This window comes from Puma concolor, chromosome A1 (genome assembly GCF_028749965.1).
Source record: "Puma concolor isolate L17-30 chromosome A1, mPumCon1.1.hap2, whole genome shotgun sequence".
In the NCBI taxonomy this organism is placed as follows: Eukaryota; Metazoa; Chordata; class Mammalia; order Carnivora; family Felidae; genus Puma; species Puma concolor.
Genome location: NC_141667.1, coordinates 233,062,940 through 233,084,610, shown reverse-complemented (window position 1 = coordinate 233,084,610; position 21,671 = coordinate 233,062,940). Strand labels below are relative to the sequence as shown.

The window sequence follows — 21,671 nt, the reverse complement described above, 5'->3', positions numbered from 1 at the left end:
GGGCAGAGAGAGAATCCCAAGCAGGCTCCTCGCTCAGTGGGGTGCTGGATGCTGGGCTCGATCTCACAAACTGTGAGATCATGACCTGAGCCGGAATCAAGAGTCAGACACCTAACCCACTGAACCACCCAGGGGCCCCTCATGTGACTTTTCTTAACCAATAGGCTTGGAGTGCCTGAGATTTTTTTTTCGTTAAAAAATATTTATTAGGCATAAATACTCATTTTAAGTCTTAGTACGTATTTAATCATTCATCCATATATTTATTTTCTGAGCACACACAATGTATCAGTAAACACGATGTATCTGTATGTTTCCTATTAGGTGGGTATGATTGTCTTCATTTTTCATATAAAGAGTCTGAAATTCAGAGATTATGAGCTACTTTTTCAAGATCACACTTCCAGAAAGCCATTTAACTGAGGTTTGAACCCCGATCTCTCAGGCTTCTGAACACCTTGTCCTTCCCTCACATCAGATTGCCTAAAAACAAGAGCCTCTCTCCTTTTGGAGATTGAGGAAGGTAGCTAATTGTAAAAATTCCTTGTAATTTTTTTTTTTTTTTAAATTTTTTTTTTTCAACGTTTATTCATTTTTGGGACAGAGAGAGACAGAGCATGAACGGGGGAGGGGCAGAGAGAGAGGGAGACACAGAATCAGAAACAGGCTCCAGGCTCTGAGCCATCAGCCCAGAGCCCGACGCGGGGCTCGAACTCACGGACCGCGAGATCGTGACCTGGCTGAAGTCGGACGCTTAACCGACTGCGCCACCCAGGCGCCCCCCTTGTAATTTTTTTTAATGTTTGTTTATTTTTGAGAGACACAGAGAGAGAGAGAGAGAGAGAGAGAGAGAGAGAGCATGAGTGGGGGAGGAGCAGAGAGAGAGGAAGGCACAGAATCCGAAGCAGGTTCCAGGCTCTGAGCCATCAGCACAGAGCCTGACATGGGGTTTGAACCCACAAACCTTAGGATCATGACCCGAGCTGAAGTCTGGTGCTTCATCGATGGAGCCAGCCAGGCATCCCCGTAATTTTTTTTTTTTTTTTTTTTATTAAAGATCCTTATTTGGCAAAGACATGGTCAAGCTGAAAGATATACCACCAATCGAAGCTAGTCTCAACGCATACCATCTTGCCATTTATAATTCACTGCACACTCATACATCGGTGAGTTAAAATCTGTGTGTATTATTTTTTCTGAAAAGCCTTCCTTGAGCCTCCAGTGGAAATCAGGGCCCACCTTCCATTATTACGTAGCCACTTTATTTCCTCCTCCCTGCACAGACTGCATCCCTGGCAGTGTGACACATGCTGGCAGGCACAGTGCTGCCTGTGGCCAACTTAGGGATGGACGGAGGGACGGGATGACAGGAGTCACTTGCTGTATACTCCTTTGGGAAGTATTTATACCTCCAGGTTGTGGGTCTATTTCTCTAAACTAAACTCATTCGGAATAATTTAAAAAAAATTTTTTTTTTCAACGTTTATTTATTTTTGGGACAGAGAGAGACAGAGCATGAACGGGGGAGGGGCAGAGAGAGAGGGAGACACAGAATCGGAAACAGGCTCCAGGCTCCGAGCCATCAGCCCAGAGCCTGACGCGGGGCTCGAACTCACGGACCGCGAGATCGTGACCTGGCTGAAGTCGGACGCTTAACCGACTGCGCCACCCAGGCGCCCCCGGAATCATTTTAGATTTGTAGAGAAGTTGCAAAGATAGTAGAGTTCTCACTCAGTTTCCCCCACTGTTAACGTCTACCTTACTATGGCTCATTACAATGTCAGGCTCATTACAATGCCAGGTACATTTAAAAAGCGAGGATTTGTCTTTTCCTGTGCAGTGTGGGTAACCACCGGTCACGCAGCCAGAAGGCTCGAGTCTCGGGAGTGTTGGTCGGAGTTGACCCTGATAATCTCCGTTTTCCCAGGGCACCAGGAGGATAACAGGATGACCTTGCCAGGGTTTCTAGGGAGGATTAAAAAAGACCATGTCCGTGAAAGCCCCCAGGATGCTGCGTGGCACGCTTTTGAATATGAACCTCTGAAATCTGCCTTGCAAATGAAGTTTCCATCAGGCTGTGTTTATTTTTTTTTTTATTTTTATTTTTTATTTTATTTTTTTATTTTTTTTTTCAACGTTTATTTATTTTTGGGACAGAGAGAGACAGAGCATGAACGGGGGAGGGGCAGAGAGAGAGGGAGACACAGAATCGGAAACAGGCTCCAGGCTCTGAGCCATCAGCCCAGAGCCCGACGCGGGGCTCGAACCCACGGACCGCGAGATCGTGACCTGGCTGAAGTCGGACGCTTAACCGACTGCACCACCCAGGCGCCCCGATCAGGCTGTGTTTAAAGCATGCTGGGGTTTCCTATGCACGTTACTCTGCATGCCATCCCCCCCGCAAGGCTGAGCCCTACTTGTGTTTGCTTGATACGCTCTCTACGTTCGTCTCCCTCCTCCTTCCTTCCCTCGTGCTCTCCCAACAAATACCGTTTGACGAATTCAGGCCAAGAGCAGTGGCTGTCAACAGAGATATTGTTTCCTCTTCTGGATTGCATCCGTCAAAGTTGCTGGCCAACCCAGGTGGTCCCAGCCAAGCCGAAGGGTTGACACCGATGTGCGGCCCATGCATCCTGAATTCTTAAGCAGAAGAGAAACACTGAACCTGAAGAGATGGCCAAGGTGGTACAGAGTGGAATTCATTTCCAAATCCGCCCTGTTACTGGTAGAGAGAGGAAGGGAAGGGGGGAGCGAGGGGGGCTGGGTAGGGGATAGAAGGCGCAAAAACAGACATAATTAGAAAATTTGGGCTCCGACATTTTCCTCACCCCCACCCCCCCACCCCCCGACTTACTTGACGTCCCCTGAGCTAGACGCCGAGCTGGCACGTGTGTTTTCACAAATGAGTAGGATACGTGAACACTCCAGAATGAAAATGACAGTCTTGAAGTGCACGCTCGGTGACTGAGGCCGCCTGCGTCTGCTCTCACACAGATGCCCTCTGAAAGAGGTACCTCCTTTGGGCACATCTCACCTCGCCCACGAACGTCCTGGAAGCCAGCAGATGCCCGAAGGGAACATGGTTTGGGGCTGTGCCTGCGCAAGGAGACTTCACTTTAAGGCATTCTTTCTTGTTTATCCCAGTCCATTAAGAAGATTCCACTCCAAATGAGTAGCTGCTGACCCTATTAAAAACTGTCCATGTTCCTTAATTAGCACAAAAGAACTTGAAATAAAATATTTACATACTGCTCTTTCTTTCTTTTCTTTCCTTTTTTTTTTTTTTTGTAAGGGGAATGGGGTTGTCCTTTGATGCCTGCTTTTCCTTGCGTGCCCAGATTTTTAATTGGACCACTCCCTGCGTTTTGGGTCTTTGGCTGCAAGGCCATGTGGGTGGAGGAAGTCTGGGGTGTCTCCTCAGCCAGGCAAAGCAGACGGCCAGAAGTCGTAGGAAAGCGATCTTTCTGAAACGGGAGAAATAAGACAGGGAAAGACTGTACAACTCCCACTGGCGGCTGCCTTTCGAGTAGGGTGTAAAAAGAACTGCTCTCAGCCACCTTTGGAGGAAGAGAACTAGGAGCAAAAGGTTACACGCCAGCGTTTTGAAGAGAACTATGGCTAATCTTAAAAAATTATCACACATAGAATGTTCTAGAAATCTAGGTAAGTGCCCCCCCCCCCATTAAACACAGTCTGAAATAAACCAAGGTTTATGGAGGTTTATTGTGAACCAAGATGTTCCTACGTGCTACCTGTTGAAATGAGGGTTCGCCTATACTCTGGCAGAAGTAGAAAATAGAGCTGTTTCTTGGCACATCTAACTACCAGTAGGTAGGAAAGGGCTTTGAGCGTCAGCTGTACGTTGTGAAACGGTGTTTTGGGTGCTTGTTTCTTCATTCCTTCTGGGCAGATGCAAACTCTTGCGGACAGGCTCTCATGCGTTCACTGTGCTCTCTCCTTCCCCTTTCAGCTCTCATTATCCCTCCTTTTGCCCTTTCATTTCTGGAAGGCCCCGTGCTCTACAGAGAAAGGTAAAAAGCAGGGATGGAGGGGCAGGGATGGTCAAGGGTCGAGGTTCAAAGGAAGGACACAGAAGAAAGTAGAGAGTTGGTAAGAACAGCTTTGGCCTAGGAGTTAAGAAAGTGAGCTTTAGGCTCAGGTCTGGCACTAACGACAGCCACAATAATGATGGTAATTTAAAATATGAATAGCAGGGGCGCCTGGGTGGCGCAGTCGGTTAAGCGGCCACTTCAGCCAGGTCACGATCTCGCGGTCCGTGAGTTCGAGCCCCGCGTCAGGCTCTGGGCTGATGGCTCAGAGCCTGGAGCCTGTTTCCGATTCTGTGTCTCCCTCTCTCTCTGCCCCTCCCCCGTTCATGCTCTGTCTCTCTCTGTCCCAAAAATAAATAAATGTTGAAAAAAAAAATTAAAAAAAAATAAAATATGAATAGCACTTACTATCTACTGAGCATTATTTGAAGCACTTTTGTTTGTTTGTTTTGTTTTTGTTTTTAGAGGGGGGGAGGGAGCGCAAGCTGGAGAGAGGAGCAGAGGGAGAGAATCCTTTTTTTTTTTTAAGCGTTTATACCTTTTATTTTTTATTTTTTAAAATTTATTTTATTTTTTGTTTTGTTATTTATTTATTTATTTATTTATTTATTTATTTATTTATTTTCAGAGAGAGAGAATCGTAAGCAAGCTCCCCACTCAGCATGGAGCCTGACGCGGGGCTCGATCCCACAACCCTGGGATCACGACCGAGGCACCCAGGTGCCCCCTGAAGCACTTTAAGTTAACCAGTGCGGATGAGGGAGGTGGATGCAATTGTGCCCATATTACAGATGAGGACACTCTAGATCGGCCCTGCATTTCAGCAGAATGTAAGAACCACACTAAGGTGCTTGAAAAATAAGTCAGACGTGGGTGAACCCGGGAGGCATTATGCTAAATCAAATGAGCCAGACATAAAAGGAGGAGTGCTGTGTGATTCCACTCGTATGAGGTAAGTGGAAAAGCCAAATTCGCAGAGACGGAGGGTTGAATGGTAGTTGCCAGGGAACGGGGGCGGGGGAAATGGGAGTCCTCGTTGCATGGGTTACAGAGTCTATGTTTTGTAAGACGAGACAGCTCTGGAGACGGGTGGCGGTGATGGTCACACAACACTGTGAATGTGCTCAATGCTGCTGAACAACGCACCGAAGAATGGCTGAAATGGTAAGTTTTAGGTTACGTCTATTTTACCGCAATAGAGAAGGAAATAAATGAATAAATAGAAAAGATTCTTATTATTCATTTGTGACTTTATAAGATATGCATGTGTTTGAAAATTAAAGGCAGAGAAGAACAATCAAATTAAAATAATGCAATTCTGGGGGTGCCTGGGTGGCTCAGTTGGTTAAGCGTCGGACTCTTGGTTTCAGCTCAGGTTATGACCTCATGGTTTGTGGGTTCAAGCCCTGCATCCAGCTCTATGCTGGCAGTGCGGAGCTTGCTGGAGATTCTCTCTCTGCCCTCTCCTCTCTCTCAAAAATAAAGAAACTTTTTTTTAATGTTTATTTATTTTTGAGAGAGTGCAGGTGGGGGAGGGGTAGAGAGAGGGGGACAAAGAATCCCAAGCTGGCTCCTTGCTGACAGCAGTGAGCCCGACGTGGGGCTCGAACCCACAAACTTCGAGGTCATGACTTAAGCCTAAGTCGGACGCTCAACTGACTGAGCCACCCAGGCACCCCTAAAGAAACATTTTTTTAAATGTTAAACGTTTTTTACCAGGAAGATCTGACTATAATAATGATTTCTATCCAATCTTTTTCTTTGTGTTCATCTACCTATCTGGCTCTCTCCTGTATATATAGCAATGCAAATGTGTGAGTTCACACTATAGAAGCAGTTATTCATTTTACTTTCTTTCACTTGACATTATATGATGAGCATTTTCCAAGCAATTAAAATTTATCTCTAAACATAATGGTAATGGCCGCACAGCAGCTCAGGCATGCTCTCATTTATTTAGCCCTCCTTCTGTTTTTGGACATTTAGGTTTTTGCAATTTTCTGCTTTGTAAATAGCTTTACAGCAGTCCTCCTAATGTGCTCATCTTGGCCCTGCCTCTGATTATTTCCTCAGCCCAGCCTTCTAGAAACAGAGCTACGGGGTCAAAGGACAAGTCAATATTCAAAAAGCCTTTTTACTAATTCTGCATATGTGCTGTGTGTGTGTGCGCGTGTGTGTGTGTGCGTGTTTGAACTAGTTTCGGAAGTCCTCCACCTGCCCTTTGTTCCTTTGGAGACCTGGATTGTCAACTTCTTTCCACCATTGCTGGCTGAGTGGTCCTCAGTTTCCTGCTCCCGGGAAACTACCTTTAGGGAACACATGTTTGAACTCTGCTCACCCTTTAGTCCAAAGCTAGAGATCTGAGCAAAGGAGATCAGCTGGGCAAAGTGAATTATACAGGGTCTGAGGTTTTGTTTGGGTAAACATGGCTGCTATCACAGAGGAAGGTGTGAGGTTAGGGCAGAGCTCAGTCCCCAGGGCTGTGCACTGAAGCATTAGGCAAGCTTCCTGCTTTGTAAGAGCAAGGAAAGGGAAAGCTTGCTCACGCTTCCTTGACTGCTGTAAACAAGTGGTTAAATGTAGCCTGGGCCACCCTGGCCTTTGGGCTTCTCTGCATTATGTCACTTACTCCTAAGTCATGCACCAGCCCCAACCCTCATAGGGGAAATGGTCAATCTCTGATCCCCCAGGCGATTTTTGGTTTCAGAAACCCTTCTTGCGGTTTTTCATCAGGGTCTGCTGACCTTTTTCTCATTCTGTTAACTCCACTTCTCCTATGTGACTCCTTTCCAACCCCTCAGATCTCCGCTCAAATGTGATTTCCACGTGGAAGCTTTAGTGACCCTCTCAAACGAGATCAACACCCCAATGTACTTTTTGTCACAGTGTGAGTCAAAGTTTGTTATTACACTAAGTTGAGTACTCATTTGATTCATGTATCATTTAATGTTTTCATTCAACAAATATTTTCTAAGTGGCCTCTGTGTGCCAGGAACTGTACTGTTTGTGGGGATTGCAGAGATGAGCAAAACCAGATTTGGTTCCTTTCCTTGTGGAGTTTATAGTCCAGTGGGAAGAAAACAAATAAAAATCGGATTCCGATGTTCAATAAGTGTTATAAAAAAGGGAACGAAGCAGGTTGCAATGACAAAGATTGGTGGAGGGCCCCAGTCAGACAGAGCAACCATGAAGCTGGGAATGGTGAGAGGAGAGAATCGTGGGGAGAGCCAGGAAGAAAGAAGGAGGCACAGGGAAGGCACCGAACCCGGGCATCTGGGGCATCTGAGGAACTGGAAGGCATGGAGGGAAGTTTTTGTGTGTTAGGGGAGAGGGACACGAGACGGGGGAAGACAGGTGGATAGGATCGGAGTGGGCTGATGGAGAAGGGCAGGAAAGCAGGGCAAAGCAGCTGAGTGGCCGATAAGTGTCCACGGGAGTTGACAACATGGCAGTTGGTAAGGACCTTAACAACATTTTCCGGCAGCAGCCAGATGGCAGGAGGTTGAGGAGGAAGTGGATGATGAGAACTTAGAAACTATGCGCGTGAGAAGACAAGTCTAGAGCCGTGCAAAGGCATACAAAAGATTGGGTGGGCCAATGGAGTAAATGAAGTCAGTTTCCCTGATTTTCTTTTTTTCTTTTCTTTCTTTCTTTCTTTTTTTTTTTTTTTTTTTTTGGATGGGAGATGGTAGAACATGTTTATAAGCTGTGGGGATGACTCAGCTCCGAGAGGCAATAAATGGGGAGCTTAGTCCTTGAGAAGATAGGATGGGATGGGATCCAGAACAGAGATGAATAGATAAGGCTTTTCTAGAGGAGGAGAGCCACCTCATCCATTTTTTACCACTTGATTATGGAAATTTTCAAACATATAAAAGTGTAATGAAACCCCAGGTACCCATCACCCCTGTGTCAACACATGGCCAAATGCATTTCGTCTATAATCTCACCCGGTTTATCACCCCTTTTCCCAGATTATTTGGAAACATATCCAAGACACTATAATTTTCCACCCATAAAGACCTCAGTTGTATGCCTACAAGATAAGGGCTTTGAAAAAATTACAACAAAACCTATCGCGTTGAGTAATTAGTAATGCCTTTCTTTCTTGTTTTAATAGTTAGTAATTTCTTAATGTCATCAAATATCCAGTCAGTGTTCAAATTTCCCTGTCTCTTGTATGTTTTTATCTTTTATCGCTGGCTCGTTCAAATCAAAACCAAAACGAAGTGCATATGCAGAATTGGGTTGACATCCCTTTTAAAGTCTCTATCTATAGGTTCCCCCCTCCCTTTTCCCCCCCTCAACATCTGTTAAGAAATCAGACCTTTGTCTTACGGAATTTCTCACATGTGGGATTTTGCTGATGTGGTACCCAAGGTGTCATTTAACACCTTTTTTTCCTCACTTGTAAATTCTCTAAACGGTTGGTTTACGTCTTACCTCTAAAGGCTTGTTCAGATTCAGGTGTGGTGGGGGTTTTCTTGGGGTGGGGGAGTCAAGAGCACCTCCCAGGTGGTGCCATGCCCTTCCTGGGGCCTCAGGAAGCACTGTCATGCTGGGTTGCCCTGCATCTGGTGATGTCAAGATTAGTCCCTCAGTCGGACGTTGCTGCCTGCTTCGCTCTCCAGAAAGCTCGTCGGCAGGTATTTGCTAACGGTTTTAGCAGTTACAGATGATCCGTTATTTCGTTAGGAATTACAAAATGATGCGATTCTAACCCTGTCATTGTGTCCTGGCTTGAATTATGACCCCTAGATTCATATGCTAAACTCCTGCCCCCATGACCTCAGAACCGGACTGTGTTTGGAAATAGGGTGTCTGCAGATGGAATTAAGTGGAGATAAAGTCAGACTGGAGTGAGGTGGGTCCCCTGCCCACTACGACTGGTGTCCTTAAGGGACATCGGGACACAAACACAGACACACATGCGGGAAGAACGCCATCCGAAGGTTGGAATTATGCAGCCACAAGCCCAGGAACTCCCCAAAGCTGGGAGAGAGACCTGGAACTACTCCCTCCCGAGGGTCTTCAGAGAGAGCAACGCCCTGCCGACACCTTGATCTTGGACTTCCAGCCTCCAGAACTGTGAGGCAATACATTTCTGTTGTTGAAGGTATTTGGTTTACGGTACTTTTTTTTTTTTTTTTTTTTAATTTTTTTTTCAACATTTATTTATTTTTGGGACAGAGAGAGAGCATGAACGGGGGAGGGGCAGAGAGAGAGGGACACACAGAATCGGAAACAGGCTCCAGGCTCTGAGCCATCAGCCCAGAGCCCGACGCGGGGCTCGAACTCACGGACCGCGAGATCGTGACCTGGCTGAAGTCGGACGCTTAACCGACTGCGCCACCCAGGCGCCCCGGTTTACGGTACTTTTGACAGCAGCCCTGGGCAACTAATGCACATTTCTTCTGCAGTTTTTGATAGGGATTTACGTCTTAAAGAGAGAGGGAGCGCTCTTCCCTCGTCAGGTATTTGGTTCTTCTGAGGTGCAATTCGTACAGGCAAGGCAGGATGTGTGCGCGGTTCGTTCCCCGTACTCACTAGTTTTCAAAATATTGAATGGTTTCCTAGTATCCTCCAAAGGTGACCAGTGAGGTTTTACACGTATAAACTGTAAATCTGAAAATAATTGATATATCTCAAACTATTGAAGTTATTCATCTTATTGATGATCAAATTGCCTTATCTTGGGCCAGAGGTAGTCCCTTCCAGATGCCTCTTGAGTCCTTTGGAAGAATATCCAGTTGCTTGATGACTTTCTTGATTTTTGGTATAATAAGTTGTTCTGTGTTTGTCTTGCTGTTGGTAAGTTTCCATTTCTCCAAGAGCCTCTGCTGCTGCTTCTTCTTCTTCTTCTTCTTCTTCTTCTTCTTCTTCTTCTTTTCTAATTTTATTTATTTTGAGAGTGAGAGAGAGAGAGTAAGGGCAGGGCAGAGAGAGAGGGAGAGAGAGAGAATCCCAAGCAAGGTCTGTGCTGACAGCGCAGAGCCTGACAGGGGGCTCGAACTCACTAAGTACGAGATCATGACCTGAGCGGAAGTCCAATGCTTTACGGACTGAGCCACCCAGGTGCCCCATGGCCTCTATTTCTTTTTTAATGGGAAATGATATTTAGAGACTACAATCTGGCTATTAGCGATACCCATTGTTACCAGGTTTATTCCTGTTTCCAGACCTTTCTGGTGGATAGAGCTAGAAAAAAAACTTCAGAGAAAATACATCATGAGGTTATGATACTTGTTTCTTACACACTGGAATTCTTAGTTCTTAGTCATTCACTTTATTTTAATAAATTATTTGGTTTATTTCACATATGTGTCTGTATTCCAATTTTATTATATAGTTAAAATACAGAATAGTTGAAATATATGTATGTATATATATATACATATACGTATCTATATACATAGATATATACACAAAGACACGCACATATATATATATATACTTCAAAATGGCAATGCCAATATGATTATTAACAATAATATTGTTGAAACAGCTTAAGATTTCTTTGTGACTCTTTAGTCCTTGGGATATATGTATATATATATGTGTGTGTATATATAAGTATCTCCCACTAAAGATGTACAATCAAACTACTAGGTTTTAAAGTCATCTGACATAATTTTTGTCTATATGGTTAAGCCACTTAATTTATATACATTTACATCGATTACTTTTGCTTTCAACATGGGGGGGGGCGGGGAATATGGTTTTGTTTTTGATTGAGTTTTGTTTCCGAAGACATTCAGAGGACTCCTAAGTCAAGCCTATGAAATAAAGATCGCCTAGTTTATATTGTCTCCTTTGTCATCTGGTTTCCTCCTTAGGTAACACACAGGTAACAATTTTGATTAGTTTTTTGGTTCCTCCTTTCATTAAAAATGTAAAGTTATAGGTTTGCAGGCAATTTTCCCCTGTCCTAGGATGTAAGGTAACATACCTTATATGCCATTTCTCCGTTTTGCTTTTTTCACTTAACAACAGATCCTAAAGATCTTTTTTCTCAAAAAAATTTTTTGACATTAATTTATTTTTGAGAGAGAGACAGAGAGAGACAGAGAGAGAGAGAGACAGACAGACACAGTACCCGAAGCAGACTCCAGACTCTGAGCTGTCAGCACAGAGCCCAACACGGGGCTCGAACCCACAACCGTGAGATCAGGACCTGAGCCAAAGTCAGACACTTGACCGACTGAGTCATCCGGGCATTGCCCTAAAGATTACTTTAGAGTAGGGTGTAATAGTATGTCTCATTCCTTTCTGAGATGCAAGGTTCTCCGTGGTATGGATTTGACGGGGCCACGGTTTCTTCAACTAGTCCCCTAGTGAGGCACATCTGGGTTGTTTTTTCCCGTCTTTAGCTGTTACAAGGAGTATTGTAACAAATAGCTTCGTGCGTAGACCTTAGTGTATTTTTGCCAGCCTATCTCAGGCATATTTTCCTGAGTGGGATTGCTAGGTCAAAGGATAGAGTGCATACGTAATTTTGTTGAATATTGCCAAATTCCCCTTCAGAGGAGCTGCGTTAGTCTGTGTTCCCATCAGCGGTGTATGAGAAGGCCTATTGTCCCACAGCCTCACCAACAAACTTCTGGATGTTTGCCAGCATAACAGATGAAAATGGTATTTTTATTCCATTCTAATTTGCATTGCTTTTTCTCATTTCACTAGTTTTAAAGGGAGAAGACACGGAGAAGTCTGAATACAAATTTGTACGTTTGGTGTTACGTGGATGTTTGCCCCTCTAAGCCCAAAGCTCCGTAAAGGTAGGCCAGAGGCTGTTTGGCTCACTCTTGTATCTCTAGGGCCGAGCCCAGGGTCTGACGTGGAGGAGGCACTCGCCAGTGTGTAATGAAAAGGGTGAAGGAATGAATGAATGAATGAATGAATGAATGAAAGACAGGAACTGCTTTTTGGCCCATCTCATAATGACACTAAGCTATCTTCAACACCTTCCCTTCACCTTTTCCTTCTCACACCTATAATTAAGGGAGCCCTTTGGAAGTCCCAATTAAACGTGAGTTTCACACGAAAAATAAAGTCGCAGAATGGACTTGCCTCATACCCCGTCCATGAGGTTAATGAGTTGTGTGTTTTTAAGTAAGGGGTGGGGATGGGGTACAGCAAGAAAATGTTACTACTGTTGACAGATACTGGGCAGACCAGCTTGGCCAGGTAAGCACTGGCACAGGAATGATGAATTGCTGGTTTAAGGGAGGCGATAATCTCCATGCAAATTCCCTGCCTCTTCATTCCATCCCATTCACAGACTCCCAGAATTGAAAGCAACTTCAGGGCTCATTGGCTCTTGCCCCCTGGTCAAGGGCATTCTGGCACTCATCCAGCCTGTCCTTCCTTGTCCGTCTGGAAGAATGAGGAGCTCATCTCAGAGGGCGGTCCTTGCTACCTGCGGCTGGACTAAGTCTAAAGGCTCCTTGACATATAGCCCTCCAGAAAAATTCGTTGTCTAACCATTTATATTTATCTGTCTCCTGCCCCCCACCCCCTCCCCGAAAATCTCAATTAGCTTTACCCTTTCCTTAAATAACATGGCCCTTCACATGAAAACTCACTCCTAAAACCTCCACCCCTTCTTCCCAGCTAGACACTATCCAAAGCTACATTTCCTTGACCCCATCAAAATTAAGGATTTCCACTTAATAAAAAAGTCATGGGGGCGCCTGGTGGCTCAGTCGGCTAAGCGCCCGGCTTCGGCTCAGGTCATGATCTCATGGTTCGTGAGTTCCAGCTCCGTGTCGGGCTCTGTGCGGACAGCTGGGAGCCTGGGGCCTGCTTGGGATTCTGCGTCTCCCTCTCTCTCTGCCCCTCCCCGGCTCGCACTCTGTCTCTCTCTCAAGAATAAATAAACGTTAAAAAAAAATTAGGGGCACCTGGGTGGCTCAGTCGGTTGAGCATCCGACTTCAGCTCAAGTCATGATCTCACGGTTCGTGGGTTCGAGCCCCGAGACAGGCTCTGTGCTGACTGCTTGCTCAGAGCCTGGAGCCTGCTTCAGATTCTGCGTCTCCTTCTCTCTCTGCCCCTCCCCCGCTCACACTTTGTCTCACTCTGTGTCTCAAAAGTAAATAAATGTAAAAAAAAAAAAAAAAATTAAACAAAAATTAAACAAAAATCATAGATACAGTGAAAAGGCAAATGACACATCAGGAAAACACATTTAAAATGTCTAAACCTGGGCGCCTGGGTGGCTCAGTTGGTTAAGCGTCCGACTTCGGCTCAGGTCATGATCTCACGGTTTGTGAGTTCGAGCCCCTCATCGGGCTCTGTGCTGACGGCTCAGAGCCTGGAGCCTGCTTTGGATTCTGTGTCTCCCTTTCTCTCTGCCCCTCCCCTGTTCATGCTCTGTCTCTCTCTGTCTCAAAAATAAATAAAACATTAAAAAAAAAATTAAGGGGCGCCTGGGTGGCGCAGTCGGTTAAGCGTCCGACTTCAGCCAGGTCATGATCTCGCGGTCCGTGAGTTCGAGCCCCGCATCAGGCTCTGGGCTGATGGCTCAGAGCCTGGAGCCTGCTTCTGATTCTGTGTCTCCCTCTCTCTCTGCTCCTCCCCCATTCATGCTCTGTCTCTCTCTGTCCCAAAAATAAATAAACGTTAAAAAAAAAATTAAAATGTCTAAACCTGACACGGTACAAATATCTACAGTGTCTAAGGAATTTTTGCAAGTCAATTTTTCAAAACCTGAATAGATCAATAGGCCAAACACTGGTCAATTCACACAAGAGGAAACCCACAATGATAAGCAAATAAGAACCGTAATAAGCCATGACTTTATACCTATCTGGCTGGAAACAACGAGAAAGTTGGCCGATGACAGGTCATGGCAGGGCTGTAAGGAATACAGGACTGTCTTGTGATGCTGGTGGGAGTATAGATGGGGGGCAGCCCTTCTTTAGGACAATCCAGCGGTACTCGGGCACATGCACTTACCTAGGACCCGGAAACCATATTCCTGGGAATGCTGCCAGAGAAAGTCTCACACTGGTCTCTGAAGGAAGGCGCATGGAGATCCTTGCCGTGACCTTGATGGTGGGAACTGAGACTTGAAGGCACTCCAGCTGTCCATCACTAGGGGAATAAGGAAGGGACATGTGGTATGGAACAGAACACAGAAGCAAGGAGAAATGAAGCGGGGGTGCGGTCAGTTCTCATTACTCGTAGCAGTTGGGCTGTATAAAGTCGCCACAAACATGGAATTAGCAAATACTCAACCTTTGCTCCTAGAGGAGATACCGAGTTGGAGGTTCCTACAAGCCACTAGTCACAACAATTTTTTTAAAAAAGGGGTTTTTTTTTGATGTTTATTTATTTTTGAGAGAGAGAGAGAGGTTGTGTGAGCAGGGGAGGGGCAGAGAGAGAGAGGGAAACACAGAATCTACAGAGCCTGATGCGGGGCTCGAACCCACAAACTGTGAGATCATAACCTGAGCCGAAGCTGGGTGCTTAACTGACTCAGCCACCCAGGTGCCCCGGTCACATTTTTGGTCAGCTCATCAACACATAACCTTACTTTATGTGTTGTTGTTTTTTTTTTTTTTCTGTTTAAAGACATCTTATTTAATCCATATTGTTGATTCATTGAACAGCATTCAATGTTAACATTGAACTCATGGCTAACAGCTCTGTAACCCATGCCTGAAGGAAGCTTATCTACGTGAATTTTCTGCAAGGCATATTGCAGGCTTCTTGCACTGAGGAACTCTAGACAGCCCTTCAGCACTATGTTTGGGACCATTTTATACAGCAAACCCATCAAAAATGCACAGAAATATGAAAAACTGAGCACCAAATAGACCACCCAAGGGACTCTGGATTACACAGTATGAGAACTGAAACCGGAAAGCAGAGTGTCTTTGTTCTATCACTGCTGAGAACGTACCTGTCGGTGACTCACATTTTTTTTCTTTACCCTGCTCATGTCCGTGAATGACCATGGACATGCTCTCAAGCTCCTCAAGTATTGATTTGGGGGTTACAAATAAATTTTCGTGAGTAGGTGAATTTGCAAACACAGAATCTGAGAATAATGAGGATTGATTGTATACTCAGCAACCCTATTAGTTCTCACCATCTAGAATTGAATGAAAAAAGCCAGAGAGAGAATCAGATACACGGTACGGTACTATTTATGTAAAAATGTGTACAAAGCAGCATCACACGGTTTTCAAGAGCCCACGCATCTCAAGGGATACACGTCACCCCCTTAAAATGGTTGCCTCCTGGGCGAGGGAGAACAAAACAAGGAAATAAATGAATCAACAAATGAGAGACCTCAGTGTGCCCAGAACGGAGTGTGACTCACTTACCGCCCTTTTCCAACCTTCCCTTTCTGCCACTTTGTCCTTTGCGATGGGCCCCGAATCCCCATATTGTTGGCCCTTCCCTTCTCCAGGCTGAGATTCTTGAGGACAGGGACTCTGTCTTTCCGGTCTGAATATCATCCTTTTAGAATAGTTTCTGGCATATTTTATTTATTTGCCCTTACTTAGGTTTTGATTTATACCCCTACTCCATTTCCAAAAGGACTCAAGACTGCAGCCCATTAAGGCTGGATGCGTTTGCTGAGTGAATACAGGCACGAGTACCTGAATGAACAGATGAATGGGTGATTTCCAGGGCTTTTCCGTCACATTCTGATCTCCTCCTTAGAATAAGTCCCAGCATTACAAAAGGAGATGGCTAGTGCGGAGGAAGCTCTTATGTCCATTGAAAGAGGCTCTCCCAAGTCGCGATAATGCAAACTCGCATTGCATTGGCATTTTGGACACTTACTGATGATTCATATTCAGTTTGATGTAACTCAAACCTTCCAAGTCTTTTCCCCATGAATCACATTTGTGTAGTTGGCTTTTTTCTTAACCTGCTGGATGTTATTCTTTTAGATAAAAGCTAGATGATAGATAGATGATAGATAGATGATAGATAGATAGATAGATAGATAGATAGATAGATAGATTTCGCTTTAAACCATCAATGCAGAATATTAAATTGGTTTAAAATTTATTTCTGTTTTCCAGTATATTGGCCATTCCCTCCCCACCAGTTCTGTGTCACCTAAGGTTTAAGTTGTTGATAAAGCCTAGGATGACAGAATAGCCTTGTGACAGGACATGCGTCACCTCTGGGAATGCTGGCCTCTGTTATTTCTTGTAGACATGTTACACCAATCTTCTGTCACTTAGATTGAATTTCTCTTTCTCTCTTTCTCACATCACCCTTCAGGAGAAGGATAGTGTGAAAACTTTTTAAGATGCCCATCTGAAATCCAAGTAGGCTCTCTCCACACCAACCCTTGGATCTATCAACATGATCCTGTGCCATTGAGCCAGGGAGTTGGAAACACATGCTCCGTTGTTGTATAACACAGCACATCACCAATAGGGAAACAAGGTGACACAAGCACTCACAGTGAGTATTTATGAGTACTCACACAAGTACCTGCACGAGTACTCACAAATGAGTACTCACACAAGGACCTGAAGCATCCAGGTCGGGGAGATGGTCAGCGATAGTACCTGGACTCAAAGCTTGGGCTCCTGACTCCATGTACGAGGGACTTTACAAAATGTCCTGTCACTGCAAGAGAGATCAAGCTGACGCCTGGTGACTGCTCCTTGCTTTTCCTCTATCGTTTGATTTTTTTAAGTTAATTTATTTATTTTGAGAGAGAGAGAGAGTGCACGCACAAGTGGAGGAGGGTCAGAGAGAGAGAGAGAGAGAGAGAGAGAGAGAGAGAATCCCAAGCAGGCTCCACGCTGTTAGCATAGCGCAGAGCCCGATGGGGGCCTTGAACCCACGAACCCGTGAGATCATGACCTGAGCCTAGATCAAGAGTTGGACACTTAATTGACTGAGCCACCCATGCACCTCTTTTGATCAATTATTTATTAATTTTTTTTAAGTTTATTTATTTATTTTGAGAGAGAGAGAGAGGTGCATGCATGCATGAGTTGGGGAGGGACAGAGAGAAGGAGAGACAGAATCCCAAGCAGGCTCTGTGTCATCAGCCCAGAGCCCACCACGGGGCTTGGACTCACAAACCGTGAGATCATGACCTGAGCTGAGATCAAGAATCAGACGCTTAACCAACTGTACTACCCAGGTGCCCCTCAATCTTTTAAATAAATCTACCCTGGGGTATTATTGGGGCTTCGTTTGATATCAGAAGAACTGAAGCCCGGGAGTGTCCAGGGCTTTAAATAAACTAAGTCCCTAGACCAGATACATTGCATTCCAGCATACAAAAGCGACCTTTCTATGGGATCTTATTAACATGGTGGGCGAAGGCCATAGCCCGAGCACAATTTTTAGAGAAGATTGAAATTGAGTGGGCTTCTTTGAGGAATGGGAAGATTTTGACAGAAAGAAAAGCCTTTAAAATGGAAAATTGGAATGGCAGTACAGAGCTGGGAACGCATGGTCTGGACAATTACAAGGGGCAAAGGGACAGATGGGTCCACCTAATTGGAAAGGACGGGGTTAATCAGAACAGCGGGCTCCAGAGGCTCTAACTCCAGGCATGTTTCTCTCTGTCTCTCATCTGTGCTCAGTTTGCCCTCTCCTTTTTCAGAAAGGTCGCCCCAGAGACTGGCAACCTCAGCTATCACAATCCTAGTGGGAAAAGAGTGGCTTTTTGCCGATAATTCCAGAAATGTCCCAAGAAGGGCTCTCATCGGCTCCCCTCAAGGGAGTATCTTGAGTTGCTGGATTTAGCAAGTGAAAATACAGGATGCCTCATTAAATCTGAATTTCAGATTAAAAAAATGAATAATTTCTTAGTATAATTATATCCCCTGTAATATTTGGGACATATGGAAGAAATTACTTATTTACCTAAAATTCCAAATTTAAGTTGGAATGCAGTTAAATAAGCATCCTGTATTTTACCTGGCAGTCTTATCCACGCACCAGTCCCTGTGGCCAGACAGATGAGGCACTTAACTAGTCCACCCTGGGTCACATGCCCATACTTGGATCCTAGGTGTGAGTTCGGCCCCATCCATTTGTCCCATCCCCATTGTTCCATTCTACATATAAGGGAGCTGAATCACCAGAGGCCGGTCATTCCCTCAAGACCACAAATAGAGTGGATAGAATCTGGCAGAGTGTGGGGAGTCCCTTTTTGGGCCTGCTCACCATCTTCCTGAGAACTCTGTGTTTTGGGAATCGTATTATTAGCTCTCTCTAATGCAGCATTTCAGCTTAGAGGGGACCAATTCCTACGGACACTCAGGGTGTATCTACATTTTTGTTTCTGGCAAAATCCCTAGTGAGGTGTTCTGTTGAAAGATAGGAATCTTTTCTGAAGGTGGATTTAAATCATGAAGGAAGGGGCGCTGGAGGAGAAGTCGGCAGACTCGAGGTTCAGTCCTGGTCTTGCCTGTGACTTCAGGTTCCCTGTTAAGACGGGCTGGGGACAAAGGCTGCCATGCCTGGTGAAAGCTGAGAGCCCGTGTCCACCAGGCACTATACAAAGTACCTCACCGCTATCCTAAGCGAAAGGTCTCCCTGAAATAAAGGAGCCACATCCCAGGGCCAGCTTTCAAACATAGTCACCACAGGTTATAATAATTTCCTGACAGGAGGAGAAGACTTCCTGTTCTAATTTGCCTACTAACTTCTCACGTGCCCCAACGCCTTCCTTGTCCTAGTAAGGCAAGTGTTAGAATCCCCATTTTCCAGAGGAGACAACTTTGACTCCGTAGTTTCCTACCCAAAGTAAAATCTATTAACTGGCACAACAGAGATTTAAAGCCAGAAGGGCCTGAAAGCAAAGTGCTATGTTCTTCTCCTGCACCGGACCTGGACCTCCAGGTGACGATGGGGAGGGAACCGAGATGGTGGGTGTTGACGTGGCGCGGGTCCCCTGCAATGCCACACAAACATGGGACCCACTGCTAAGCTTCACCACTCGGCGGGACGATTCGCCTTACTGACAATCTTCTCCTGATGGAGGACAAGCCATTGTGCTACGTGGCCTTTGGAAAGTACCCCGCCCTCCACAGCGGCCATGACAGGAGAGCACGCAGGGAGTCCAAAGATGACGGAGAATTGGGGCCATGGCTGAATCAGATCAACTGACAGAGGAGAGCAGTAATGGCCAAGCTTATTGCGTGCATGAGCACCGCATCTCGGACAATCCTGTACGCATGCGCAATTCTTTTTCCTCCAGGCCTCACTTTGGGACAATAAAACACTCAAGTGAAAGTTGCACAGGCTTGTAGCTCTTCAGCCTTGTCTGCCCCCTGTCCCTCAAGGCCTCTCCTCCACGGCAGCTTCTGTTCCTGCCCCTCTGTCCCCGTTATCCACACTCTAATGTTCCCGCCCCTGGCGTGCTCTGCCCGCCACAGGGGTGCTCCCAGCCTGTTCCCTAAGTGATTCTGGCTCTTTCGGATGAGGCTTAGAAACTCCACAGGTCTTTGACGTTTCTTTTATGTGCAAGGAGTTCAAGCACGTAAGCAATCTTCCCTTATTTTCTCCTTAGTGACTCAGAAACAGAGGAGGGGGATGCTCTGAGCTCCAGCCCCCGCTATGCAACAGCACTGGGTGGCCCAAAGGTGGCTTAAAGGAGTAAACCATGCCTCTCCCCTACCCCCGTGATTTCCATCATGCGCCCCCAGAACCAACCCCAGAAGCAACAATCGAAGCAGAAGCCGCATGCCTGCTGTGCACACTCAGAACCCCTTCCCCCCTCCCCTTCCAAGCACGTCACTGCCCTCCGCCCTCCCAGTTAGAAATCACCGCTGCCAAAGTCACGCAGGCAGCTCCCCCAAAGCCCCTCCTTCCCAGCGTGCATCGGTTGCCCCCGTTAAAGGCCAGGCGTCATTTTACCTGCTTTCTGCACTAACCTGAGGGGAGCTCTTGCAGTCCCCCCGCCCCTGTAAGCCACAGATGTGACATGACATCTCCTGTAGCAACTGAAGTGACTGTCGCCCAGCAGATTCTGATCAGCAGGCTCCTGTAGGTCAGACCTGAAGAGCAGGCCAAGGGCAGGGCCGTGGGCCTGAGTATCGCACAGTCTGAGAGCGGGGCCCCACACCCGGCCCTGAGCAGAAAAGACCGCTGACGGGCCTCCCCCGGCCATGACCTTCCGGAGGCACGCCAGCGCCTGGCACATGGAGGTCATGTGATGAACGGCCGTAGAGTCGAACGCTCCAGAGGCATGAAAAGTGGGCCTGTTGTTAAAGGAAATGAAGAAAATCGATCTCATCTAAGATGCCCTGATTTACACAACAACCACAAAAGGGAACCTAGTTTGAATTTTAGGGGCTATTTTTAGGAGCCAGGGAAGTTGAGAACAACACTGCGGAGCCCCGGCTGAACTCTGGCCCTGACCAGCCCCTCGGTCTCCTTCCTGGTAAGCTCTACGTGAACCCTAAGTGAATCCAGCCCTGTCATGCTGTAACGCTGATTTTGAAGTTGTTCGAGAAGATACACGCACGTAGGTACATGTATTTTTTTTTTTTTTCTTTCTCGTTGGTAAAGTAGCCGATTTTAGTGCCTCAGGCCACTCTGACCACAAGTACAAAACCTTCGTTTTAAGTGCCCATACGGTTTTTGACTTTGCACGCTATAGTGGAGGCATTGTGGCCTGCCGGAAAGAGCCAGGAGCAAAGAACCCAGATACCTGCGTCCTCGCTGCCTCTCTTAGACCAGCTGACTCCGAGCTACGGGGCAGTAACTTCGCATCTCTCAGTCCCATTTTCTTCGTCTACCAAATTTAAGAGGCTTGGATTACAGGAGCTTTGAGGTCAGTTACTACTGGCTTTCCCCACAAGTAGGACCCTCCCAAATGGCGTGACTGGTGTTTTGAGACCACCTTCTCCTCCCTCTTCTCCATAGCCCTTCCTCCAAGGTTAGCAGCGGAGAGCAACCCCCCCGCGTGGGCACCGGGCCTGTGTAAGAACCGGGCCGAGGGCTGCGGAGGAACGAGGGCCCAGGGGTGGTGGCCGAAGGGGAGTCCCTACCCACCACCAGGAGCTGTTAATTTGCTTTTAGCGGTTGTATCTTATTTAGCTCATGTAAGAGCCACTTCCTGGATCAAAGCAAAGTGTCATCAGAGAAGGAACACACACCGTGGGGTGAAAGAAGGAAGAGGTTCAGCCTCCCTTGGCGCTTGCCAACACCTGCTACTCCAGCACAATGGAGAGAAGAGGTTGCTTCCCCAGACAAGCTCCTGGGAATCTGGAGGGAGCTGAAACTCTTTTTAAACTGTCATACTCCAATGAGGGAGATGCTGCTGCTGTAAATAAAATATCCAAAAGCCTGGGGACTAGGAACAGGGAAATTTAATGCATTGGTTTGAGATTCTTTTTTTTTTTTTTTTTTTCAACGTTTTTTATTTATTTTTGGGACAGAGAGAGACAGAGCATGAACGGGGGAGGGGCAGAGAGAGAGGGAGACACAGAATCGGAAACAGGCTCCAGGCTCCGAGCCATCAGCCCAGAGCCCGACGCGGGGCTCGAACTCACGGACCGTGAGATCGTGACCTGGCTGAAGTCGGACGCTTAACCGACTGCGCCACCCAGGCGCCCCTGGTTTGAGATTCTTAAGTGAAATTCAGGGGAGAATAATCAGGGCAAGAAAGTGCGGCGGGC

At 46.2% G+C, this 21,671-nt stretch overlaps 1 long non-coding RNA gene across 1 annotated transcript; it reads right to left on the bottom strand.

The window, feature by feature from the left end:
* Window positions 1-856: 856 nt before the first annotated feature.
* On the bottom strand, window positions 857-2,754 carry LOC147584856 (uncharacterized). The gene is made up of 3 exons (XR_015255998.1): window positions 2,491-2,754; window positions 1,670-1,965; window positions 857-1,437 (listed from the first exon to the last, which is right to left on the bottom strand). It is a non-coding gene; the product is annotated as an uncharacterized LOC147584856 (long non-coding RNA).
* Window positions 2,755-21,671: the final 18,917 nt, after the last annotated feature.